The sequence below is a fragment of the Rhinichthys klamathensis genome, unplaced genomic scaffold, assembly GCF_029890125.1.
Source record: "Rhinichthys klamathensis goyatoka isolate OS25496 unplaced genomic scaffold, OSU_Roscu_1.1 h1tg000421l_1, whole genome shotgun sequence".
In the NCBI taxonomy this organism is placed as follows: domain Eukaryota; kingdom Metazoa; phylum Chordata; class Actinopteri; order Cypriniformes; family Leuciscidae; genus Rhinichthys; species Rhinichthys klamathensis.
Window position 1 is genome coordinate 70,001 of NW_026606919.1, and position 12,162 is coordinate 82,162.

Below are 12,162 nucleotides of genomic sequence, written 5' to 3' on the forward strand. Positions count from 1 at the left end.
TTGCATGTTCAGTAGTTCAGTAGTTATTATGTTGGGTAATTGCATGTTCAGTAGTTATTATGTTGGGTTATTGCCTGTTCAGTAGTTCAGTAGTTATTATGTTGGGTTATTGCATGTTCAGTAGTTCAGTAGTTATTATGTTGGGTTATTGCATGATCAGTAGTTATTATGTTGGGTTATTGCATGTTCAGTAGTTATTATGTTGGATTATTGCATGTTCAGTAGTTCAGTAGTTATTATGTTGGGTTATTGCATGATCAGTAGTTATTATGTTGGGTTATTGCATGATCAGTAGTTATTATGTTGGGTTATTGCATGTTCAGTAGTTATTATGTTGGGTTATTGTATGTTCAGTAGTTATTATGTTGGGTTATTGCATGATCAGTAGTTATTATGTTGGGTTATTGCATGATCAGTAGTTATTATGTTGGGTTATTGCATGTTCAGTAGTTATTATGTTGGGTTATTGTATGATCAGTAGTTCAGTAGTTATTATGTTGGGTTATTGCATGATCAGTAGTTATTATGTTGGGTTATTGCATTGGGTTATTGCATGTTCAGTAGTTATTATGTTGGGTTATTGCATGTTCAGTAGTTCAGTAGTTATTATGTTGGGTTATTGCATGTTCAGTAGTTATTATGTTGGGTTATTGCATGTTCAGTAGTTCAGTAGTTATTATGTTGGGTTATTGCATGATCAGTAGTTCAGTAGTTATTATGTTGGGTTATTGCATGTTCAGTAGTTCAGTAGTTATTATGTTGGGTTATTGCATGATCAGTAGTTATTATGTTGGGTTATTGCATGATCAGTAGTTATTATGTTGGGTTATTGCATGTTCAGTAGTTATTATGTTGGGTTATTGCATGTTCAGTAGTTCAGTAGTTATTATGTTGGGTTATTGCATGATCAGTAGTTCAGTAGTTATTATGTTGGGTTATTGCATGTTCAGTAGTTCAGTAGTTATTATGTTGGGTTATTGCATGATCAGTAGTTATTATGTTGGGTTATTGCATGATCAGTAGTTATTATGTTGGGTTATTGCATGTTCAGTAGTTATTATGTTGGGTTAATGTATGATCAGTAGTTATTATCAGTGGCGGTCTTAACATAGAGGCATAGGTAGGCGGCTGCTTGGGGCCCCCTACCAGCGGTCGTAGTAGGGGGGCCCCCAACCAACCTCAAAAAAATATATATAAAAGAAAAGAAAAAGCCCCTTATCATCATGAACGCTTCAAACGCATAGTAAATGTTATTAATATTCTTAAGAAATACGTTGAAATGTTGAAGTAGTAGTTAAAATGTCCAGTTCATGGTTATCTGTCCCTACACATAACACCCCCTACTTTCGCAATAAAATGGACTCGTCCGTAACTGTGCGCGGCGCGAAACCGCGAAAGATAAACATGACAGGAGGACTGGGAAGTACACAACGAAGCAAGACGACTCTAAACGCGAAAATGAAACGAAGTTACCCAAGCGGCTCAAATAAAAGAAAAAAAGACAAAAGACGCCGATATGTATTTGGTAACGCTGCCAAAAATGACAAACTTTTTTACGCCTACTGTTGGGGACACATGCCGCTACAGCAGCAGCTGTGAAGTGACGCTAGTTGAGGATAACGTGTAAGTTATACTGTTAGACTGAAAGGGCGAAAGTAAATATGACATTTATTATGGGTTTGTCTGATGATTTTAAGTTCACGTAAATTAAAAGTTGTTATATATTTTTTGAAGCCTAACAAAATGTAAATTTGTTGGCTTTCAATTACACTGTAATGTTGGATGGCTGGCTATAATTAATGTTTAAAATTAGGGGAAAAAAATCATTGTTATCCAGACATTAATAGCTGTATTAGTATCAGTGATAATGACCTTCATTCATAAAAAGATGCCATTAAACAAGTATTTAAAATATACTGTCTTTATGTTGTCTCTACATTCATTTGTAGATTAACTGTGAAATTATTACATTACAAAATATACAAACTAATACAAACATATAAAAATGTTTGTTTGTAGAATGTTTTAAATGTCAATCTCATTTGCAATGCCAATTGCAACCTCACTCACTCATACAAAGTCAATTATTCATCTTGGCAATATTTGCTAAGTATATGGCTGTTTGTGGGGGTTTACCATAACTACTTGTCTTGCTGGTTATATTGATATGGATTTGATCTTAAAAAAAGAATAAACAGTGCTGGGTTTCCTGGCATTTTGGCAAAGACAGGTGTTATCTGAAACCTTATTCTCTGTTGGGAAGGGGTTTTTTTCTCCTCTCCAACCTTTACTTCCCTGTAGATTAGCTTTTCCTACCATTCAGTCAGTAATTTTTTTTTCCGTTCTCAAAGATGGGATGGGGGGCCCCCATACGTACCTTCGCTTTGGGCCCCCAATTTGCTAAATCCGCCACTGGTTATTATGTTGGGTTATTGCATGATCAGTAGTTATTATGTTGGGTTATTGCATGATCAGTAGTTATTATGTTGGGTTATTGTATGATCAGTAGTTATTATGTTGGGTTATTGTATGATCAGTAGTTATTATGTTGGGTTATTGTATGATCAGTAGTTATTATGTTGGGTTATTGTATGATCAGTAGTTATTATGTTGGGTTATTGCATGTTCAGTAGTTATTATGTTGGGTTATTGCATGATCAGTAGTTATTATGTTGGGTTATTGTATGATCAGTAGTTATTATGTTGGGTTATTGTATGATCAGTAGTTATTATGTTGGGTTATTGTATGATCAGTAGTTATTATGTTGGGTTATTGTATGATCAGTAGTTATTATGTTGGGTTATTGTATGATCAGTAGTTATTATGTTGGGTTATTGCATGATCAGTAGTTATTATGTTGGGTTATTGCATGATCAGTAGTTATTATGTTGGGTTATTGTATGATCAGTAGTTATTATGTTGGGTTATTGCATGATCAGTAGTTATTATGTTGGGTTATTGCATGATCAGTAGTTATTATGTTGGGTTATTGTATGATCAGTAGTTATTATGTTGGGTTATTGCATGTTCAGTAGTTATTATGTTGGGTTATTGCATGTTCAGTAGTTATTATGTTGGGTTATTGTATGATCAGTAGTTATTATGTTGGGTTATTGTATGATCAGTAGTTATTATGTTGTCTGGTGCGCGATATGTAAATGTCTCGTAACTTCTGAAGGTGTTTTATCTCTCTAGCTCAACACACTCTCTTTCTCTCGTTTCTTCCCGTTCTTCTGGTCTGATGTTGTCGTTCTTGATCGGTGATTTCCAGCACTGAATGTGTGTGTTTGTGTGTTTCAGGTTCATCTGACAGAACATACACAGATCTTCTCTGGTGAGTTCAGTCTGAGACATGCGGTTAAATCTCACATCAGTGATCAGGGCTGTTTATCTGTGTGTGTGTGTGTGAGCAGCTCTGATGTGTGTGACGTGAAGCTCTTACGCCCGTTTCACACATACTCCGTGTGCAGTGCGTATGCGGTGCGTGTTGCGGTGCGTATGCGGTACAGGAGCAGCACGCGCTATAGTGCTTTCACATATGCTGCGTGCGTTTGCAGTGCGCAACTGATCCGCGGCTGTACCACAAACACATTTACTCACTATTTGTATTTCAAAAAATCATCAATCAAATCAAGTTATCAGCAGCAAAAGTTTTTGCCTCCAGTGCAATTCTCTTTGTAGGCCTATTCACGTTTAAAACACAATTTAAACAACGTATTATTCAATGCAGTACTTTTATATAGGCCTAGATTATATATTAAGTTGCTCAAGCAAGTGGTAACATATTTAACCATGTACTTATATTAAAATCACAAACATTTTAAATTAAAACTTAAAATTGACAAAAACAGCAGACTCATACCTTTTCTTTTGCATAATTCAAATCTGTATACAATAAATCTTGCATGCCACAAATAACTTGTTTTTCCACCTCAACGAATGAGACGAGTGTCGTTCATTATGTGGCCTTGTTGAAGTAAATTTGTAGCTTTCTTTGCTTTACCCTGGTCTTAAAGTAAAAAGATGACTGTGAAAAAAGTAGTATTTAATTAAATGCATTTATGGTTACATTTTATTGAATTAAATACATTTATGGTGAGATTACTACATTTTATTGAATTAAATGCATTTATGGTGAAATTACTACATATTCAGGTCAGTCTGTGTTCATTTTGACCACGAACCGTGCGCTGTCACTTTAATTCAGCGTTTGCAGCACAGCAGAAATAGACTCGGTGCGGAAACGATCTCTGCACTGCTGTATACGCACCGCAACTGGAACGGATCGCCGGACCGCATCCGCGTGCAGTGTGAAAGCTCTAACCTGTTAAAGGGGTCATATAATGGTACATGCACTTTTACAAGTTGATTGTACTGAAATGTGTGTTGGCAGTGCCTGTACACAACCATCATATAATGATACAAATCCATCCAGTGGTTATGTTTTAATCTCCTTATATGTTTTCCCCTGCCTCAAATCAAGCCGTTCGACCGTGTGACGTTACACGGTCGGAAGCCCCTCCCACGATTGTTGATTGACAGGAGTGTCTCAACACAGACCCGCCCTCGCGGGTGAGATCAGTTCCATGAGAGAGCTGTCAATCATAGTCTGCGCGGACCGGCGCGGTCATTGTTGATATGCCGGAGCGCTGTCTATGAGCAGAATGGCGTCTAAGCGATTGTGGTGTTCTGTTCTTGGGTGTAATAACGAACACAGTCATTTTAATGTTCCTAAATCCGAACCGCTGAAGACGCAGTGGCTGAGTTTGTTTTCGAAGGGAATATTCCCCACGAGCAACGTCAATGCTCTCATGTTTGCGCGAATCATTTCTCACCAGACTGCTTTATAAACGAGGGTCAGTATAAAGCTGGATTTGCTAAGAAGCTGCTCATGAAAAATGGATCGGTAGCTGCTACCAGATATTCGTGTTCCTGCTGAATCTCCAGAAGAACGGAAGTGAGTGTAACGTTTTATTAAACTTTATATTAATATATTAATCTTTGCAAATCGCTAGCTGCACGCTTCACAATGAATGAGTCTAAGGTTTACACTCAGGGTACATTACGGCATGTTTTCTATGTATGACGTTCTCAATATAATTCATAATCCCACGTTTATACTGAACAACGCGTTATGGTTATTGTGTTATTGTGTTACAAACAGTGTACGCACAGAACAGAGGGGCGGAGTCAGCAAAGCTCATTATCATTTAAAGGCATATGCACTGAAACGGCTTGCTGAAAACAGAGCTGTTTTTGACCAGGTAAAATAAGTGTTTTCTTACAATACTAATGAGAATTTTTAATTAAAGTATATTACAAACTTTTAATTTAGACCCTAAAGAATCATATTAGCTTGTACAAAAATGGCATTATATGACCCCTTTAACATGGGTACGGAAAAAAATACGCACCGCATACGCACTGCAGACGGAGTATGTGTGAAACGGGCGTTACTCTTCAGCGTCTCAGCAAGATCATGACTTCAAAAACATGATTACATTCAAGTCATTTTAGTAACTTGATGCTTTAAATGCACTGAAAAAAATTAGATTTTCTATGAAAATGTGTGTGTGTGTGTGTGTGTGTGTGCGTGTGCATGTGTGTGTGCGTGTGTGTGTTGTCAGCAGACAGAGAGAAGTATAAGAGGGAAGTGTTTGCAGCAACATGGTGAAACAGTAATATGACACATGTCATGAATATGCATGACTCATTAGCATATAAATGAGCTGTAGATGTGTGTGTGTGTGTGTGTGTGTGTGAGATCAATAACGTGCTGCTGTGCATCAACATCATTGATAAACGTCAGCCGGCTTCTGATTGGCTGTGGGGTCTGTGTATGATTACAGGGACTGTGGGATGTGTGTGTGATGCGGTTTCTCTCTCTCTGATTGGTCATCATCACGCAGGTGTGATCATGTGACCCGAGCAGCCCGCGGGCAGAAGTGCACTTAACTGTAGCGAATGCACATGTGTAGTGTACTTCAAATCTTAAAAGTGTATTTTAAAGTGGGTCAAAAGAAAAGTTAATGGAATTGCATTTAATTTAAATGTAAAACTTTAATGCATTAATTGCAAATAACGTAATTAAGTGTTGGAAACGGGCTGGTTTGTGCTCTGACATGCACTGTGAGATCTTATAGAGACAGGTGTGTGTCCGCCACAGCTGGACTGAAACTGCAGAATTTAGAGGAAAATAATGAATTTAATCCGTTTTGGGAAAAGCCTTTAACAACAAAATGTGGAAAAACTGAAGCGCTGTGAATACTTTCCGGATGCACTGTATAATCTTTTACTGTGTATTATTTCTGTAATAATCACTCTTTTTAAGCGCACTTCTTTCCATCGGGCCGAACGCTGCTGTTTGTCGGATCTCAAACACTGAGTGTGTCGGTCCGCTCGACCCGTGCGCTGCAGTGCATTCTGGGTGACCTGATTCCCTGACCCCAATAGCTGTGCTTCTGTTGACCTCCATACACCAGTGGATCGTGACAGGCAGCGGAGTGTGTGTGTGTGTGTGTGTGTGTGTGTGTGAGCCTGTTAATTGACCCAGGAATAGTTATATCTCTTAAAAAATAATTTGAAACATTTGGGGGGAAAGTGTATTTTGTCTTTAATCCATGTAGTTTTTCCCGTACTAAAAACGGTGGCTTTTTTAGAAGTTATGAAATCTGACCTGAGGGCAACAGGTTAAAAAGAGACGCATTTCAGTTTTCATTCATTGTACTTCAGCATTCATGAAGTACAACCGTTTCAGTTCAGATCTTCAGATCACTGCTCAAAAACCCACAGCATTTCTGCACGTGAAAGCTGAAGTGTGTGTGGAAGGATGCAGAAGGAACCTGTGAAGTGTGTGTGCGTGCATGTGTGTGTGTGTGTGTGTGTGTGTGTGTTCTGGGCTCTGACCCCCTCGTCCGCCACAGTGATGTGATTTTCTCACACTCTGAATGAGGTTTTGTTGGCGGATCGGAGGGTCGTGGCTTTTGTGGGCGATGAAGGGGAAGTGATTTCTATTCACCTGCAGCTTCAATGAGGTGAAAAGAGTCCCGAGAATCCCTCCATCCTACATCTGTGTCTCTCGCCCGCTCGCTCTCTGTCTGTACACACTCCCGGTCAAACCTGCGGAACCATTCAGATGTCTTCATGTGTTTGAGTCTTGATCATCATCCCTGACAGTGAGAATCTGTCGGTCTTCATGTCTTGGTGAGGGTGTCAGATGTGTGTGTTAACGGGTGTCAGATGTGTGTGTGTGTGTCTGTGTGTGTTAAGGCCACAGTCGAGGCCGATCACACACACACTGAGCCGTCTTTATTCCCGAGCGGACACACTGATCCCGGGATGCTGAGTGGGAGGCAGAGTCTCACCTCGAGAAGCCTCTGAGACGAGTGTGTGTGTGTGTGTGTGTGTGTGTGTGAGGATCACGAGTTCACAGCGCCTACGCCAGTCAGTCCGCATCACCGCGAGGAGAGAGTCTAAACACAGGCGGTGTGTGTGGTGTTGAGTGTCATCTTTCATTCATCAGGCTTTTATTGCTCATATAATCAGATATATTGAGAATACAGAGGAAAAACAGCTCAGACTCGTGTGAGTGTGTGTGTGTGTGTGTGTGTGTGTGTGTGTGAGTGTGTGTGTGTGTGTGTGTGTGTGTGTGTGTGTGTGTGTGAGTGCGTCCCAGTTCACTCCTCTGCCCTAGATAGTGTGCCAGATTAGGGTCATCACGTGCTATGGTGTAGGTGACGGGTGGTGTACGAGAAAAATCATCATGGCATCGTTTATTAATAAGAACTTCCTATTGTTTGATTTTATTTAGTCAGAAATGAGCATTAGTTAACTACACTAGTAAACATGAACTAATAATGAACAATACTTTCTAAACTTAGTTCATTTCAACATTTACTAATGCATTTAAAAAATCAAAAGTTGTATCTTTTAACATTAGTTAATGCATTAGCACTATAAACATGAACATGAATTTTTCTAACATTAAACATTACTATTTACATGCTTTATTGCAGAAGTTGAAAGCGCTTAAAAAAATTAAAGTGTAAAAAAGTTATAGATGTTTACTGTAAAGCAAATGCACTGTACTAAACATTTATATTTTATACATAATATATATATATTACAAAATAAGTTGGACTCTAAAATTGCTCTAAAATCAAAGCTGTGTTCCAAATTTGAAGTTGACATCCCCAAAAATAGGATTTTATTTATGCGCTTTAACGCTCACACGTTCTGCTGTGACAAATGAATATGTTTCTGTCATAATATCACAGTCGCCAAACATGCAAACTTTCCAGCTCTTCAACTCCATGTGCAATCTGTCAAGATTAGAAAAAGATTTGATAATAAAATAGTGCAAATGTAATATGAAACCTGACACCGCCTGATAGGGGGAGGGGGATAAAGGAAGAGTTTGTAGTCTTTAATCTTTCGATTGACACCTTATTACTAAAATATGTGATAAATATATGTCAGTGAAAGTGTCCCGCTGGCAGTTAAGGGGTTAATGACTGGTGTAAGTGTAAATGCAGTGTGTGTTTGTGTGTATTTGCGGTGTCTCTCAGGGTTCAGTGTGTGTTTCTGGACAGAAGCTTCCACAGCGGATCTCCACAATAGAGAGAAAGCGCAGGCGAGCGCCGGTCAGCACATCCTAAAGCCACTATTGATCCGCCATAGAACTCACATTAGCATCACAATCCCAGCCGGCGCGGGTTAGCTTTACCCAGCAGCCCGTGAAGGACTCGCTGACACTGATGCAATGTGTGTGTTCAGGCTCGGAAACATCCATTTAACACACACACATACATTTAGATATTACCAGATCATATCGTTAAAGGAGTAGTTCACTTCAGAGTTGAAATGTCCTGATAGTTTACTCTCCCACGTCATCCAAGATGTTCATGTCTTTCTTTCTTCTTTCTTCGGTTTTTGAGGAACACACTCCAGGGTTTCTCCATATAGTGTCTTCAATGGGGTCCAACGGGTCGAAGGTCCAGATGTGAGTTTCAGTGCAGCTTCAAAGTCTCGACACGATCCAGCCGAGGAATAAGAGTCTGATCTAGACAAACCAGCGGACATTTATAACACAATACACATTTATATACTTTTAACCACTAATGCTGGTCTTACTCTAGCTGTGATGCGACACACATTACGTCATCAGGGTGAAAGGTCAAGCGTGTTCCGGTTCAGAAATGTAGGGAAGGGTGAAAAACTTTTACCTTTTATTTATTTATTTGTTCTGTAAATGGCGTTTGACTCAGTCTTTGCACGGCTTTATAAACACTGGGTCTGTTCTTACACCTACGTCACGCTTGACCTTTCACCCTGATCACGTAATGTGTGTCGCATCACAGCTAGTGGAAGACCAGCATTTGTGGTTATAAAGTATATAAATGTGTATTGTGTTATAAATGTGGGCTGGTTTGTCTAGATCAGACTCTTATTCCTCGGCTGGATCGTGTCGAGACTTTGAAGCTGCACTGAAACTCACATCTGGACCTTCGACCCGTTGGACCCCATTGAAGACACTATATGGAGAAACCCTGGAGTGTGTTCCTCAAAAACCGAAGAAAGAAGAAAGAAAGACATGAACATCTTGGATGACGAGGAGAGAGTAAATTAACTACTCCTTTAATATACTTCTAATTAGACTTTATAATGATGTTATTGAACAGTTAGTTGTGGTTTTCTTAAGAAGGACAAGACCAGACAAAGAACATGAGGAACACTGGGGTATACACACACTCACTGGGGTATACACACACTCACTGGGGTATACACACACTCCACTCACTAGGGTATACACACACTCACTGGGGTATACACACACTCACTGGGGTATACACACACTCACTGGGGTATACACACACTCACTGGGGTATACACACACTCCACTCACTAGGGTATACACACACTCACTGGGGTATACACACACTCACTGGGGTATACACACACTCACTGGGGTATACACACACTCAAGGGGAGACTGGCGAACAAGACACACCTGGGAACATCAGGAATCAACAAGAAAAACTACAAAGGACTACAAAACATGGCAGAGAACAGGAAATAACACAAGACACACAAGACAGGGGAACACAAGGCAGGAATCAGAACGGATGCATGGCTTCATCTTGTTTCCTTTTTGCTTATTAAGAAGGTCAACAGCAGGACATGTGTTTTCCCCGCCGTCCAATGACTGTCTCCGCTCACGCATAAATCAGCTGATTCTGGGTCCTGGAACCGGCTCTGGTTACCAGTAACTGTGTCTCGACACCGACAGACTCGACACAGAAGATTACTCTCGATATCAAGCCAATCATCAGCTCTCAGACTCTGACAATCTTATTACGAAATTCAAACAATAAATACAGTTTGGGCTTGTAAAAGTGAGGTGACCGATCGCTGGAGCCTCAGTGAGACGATCATCTCTTCACTAGCTAACAGTGAATCCACACCAATGAACAATAGTGTGTTGAAAGAGACAGAACAACTTACCGAATGTTTATCCCTCATACATAATATCCATCGATCAGTGTTTCTTCACGACGTCTGTGAAACAGCTGGAGAACAACGAGTCACATAACGCTCACCTCAGGAAAGACATTTAATGATTTAAAGAAAGAAAAGTTAGCTATAGAGAGTATTTATCGAAACATGTGCACTATAATACATATTTATGATATTTTTACTTATATCATTACAATATTATAAAGTTGTTGTTATTAAAAAACACTTTATATTTAAAATGAGTTGTTAACCTTTAATAATCATACTAGCCAACAGGGTAACACTTTATTTTAAGGTGCTTGTAATAAGCAGTAATTAACAGTTAATAAGACACTTATAAGACCTTATAAGATGCATATAAGATGCATATAAGCATTAACTACTTCATACAAGGGTTAATTAAAGGTCCAGGCCCTGAAGAGATCAGGGAAACTACTCCCTGTTGGGAAGGTCAATTTTTAAGGGACTGGGAGTTTGTGTTACCATTTATGTTTGTCCGGCTGTTCTAAAAGTGCAATGTATTGATACTTGAGACATTTATTATTTTATTTTATTAATTTATTATAATTAGTTAATGCTTATATGCATCTTATATGCATCTTATAAGGTCTTATAAGTGTCTTATTAACTGTTAATTACTGCTTATTACAAGCACCTTAAAATAAAGTGTTACCGCCAACAGGGCTCTCTGTTTACAGCATTAGGTGAGATATAACATGTATCTTCTGTAATATTTATCAAAATAAATCGATATTGAATCAAGTTAATTGAATTGAAATCTGTGTCAAGCAATAATAAAAACCGTAGCATACCAGTCACTTTACAACTTAATACAGTTCTGCTTAGTTACCAAATGTTTTGACAATCACAATACACTTGTTGTGATGAAAGGTCCCCATTATTATCACTCCAAGCTAAACTCAAAAGTTGGCAGCCCTGTGTTTGTATTTGCATATGCAAATGAGCCGTCATCATCATGTGACGTGCGGCCTCAGACTCTGATTAAGCTGATCTGAGACCTGTAATCTGTGGAGGTGTTGTGTAGTTTAGCGCTCGCTTCACACTGCATGCTAACGAGACCTCGTTCCTTTAAGACGCTGCCAGACATTAGCATCTCAGAGGATGTGTGTGTGTGTGTGTGTGTGTGTGTGCGTATGAGTGTGAGAAAGACGGGGAATGTTAATGGAGTTCACAGGGAATGAATCGCTGTGTAAACATTTGCTTTCCATCGCATAGAAAAACGACAGAAACGAGCAGGACGACAAAAGCAAGTGTCCTTGAGTCAGAAGAGACAAAAACACAAGAGTAACTTAAGCGCTGGTATAATGCCCTTTTCACAAGATGCAAAATACGTCTCTGATGTCCCCAGAGTGTGTGTGTGAAGCTTCGGCTCTAAATACCCCACAGATATTTTTATATAGCATGTTAAAATTGTCCCTTGTTGAGGGTGAGCAAAAACACGCCGGTTTTGTGTGTGTGTCCCTTTAAATGCAAATAAGCTGCTGCTCCCGGCACAGGGGGCGGAGCTTCAAGAGCTCGTGTCCTTTTACCTCACACACACACACACACACACACTGAAAATGTCAATGTTTATGTTCAAACCGGAGTGATGGAGAGAATCAGGAAGAAGTCACAAAGTAGAAGCA

General features: G+C 39.3%; 1 protein-coding gene across 11 annotated transcripts in view; it reads left to right on the forward strand.

Annotated features, from left to right (window-relative positions):
• Window positions 1–12,162, forward strand: part of nrcamb (neuronal cell adhesion molecule b) — a 264,169-nt gene that overhangs the window by 27,798 nt on the left and 224,209 nt on the right. For 10 of the 11 annotated variants that reach the window (XM_056235385.1, XM_056235386.1, XM_056235388.1 and 7 more), the window contains exon 2: window positions 3,302–3,335. The exons of the other annotated variant lie outside the window; for it this stretch is intronic. The gene's annotated coding sequence lies outside the window, so the exon portion shown is untranslated. The remainder of the gene's footprint in view (window positions 1–3,301; window positions 3,336–12,162) is intronic. 11 annotated transcript variants of the gene reach the window in all.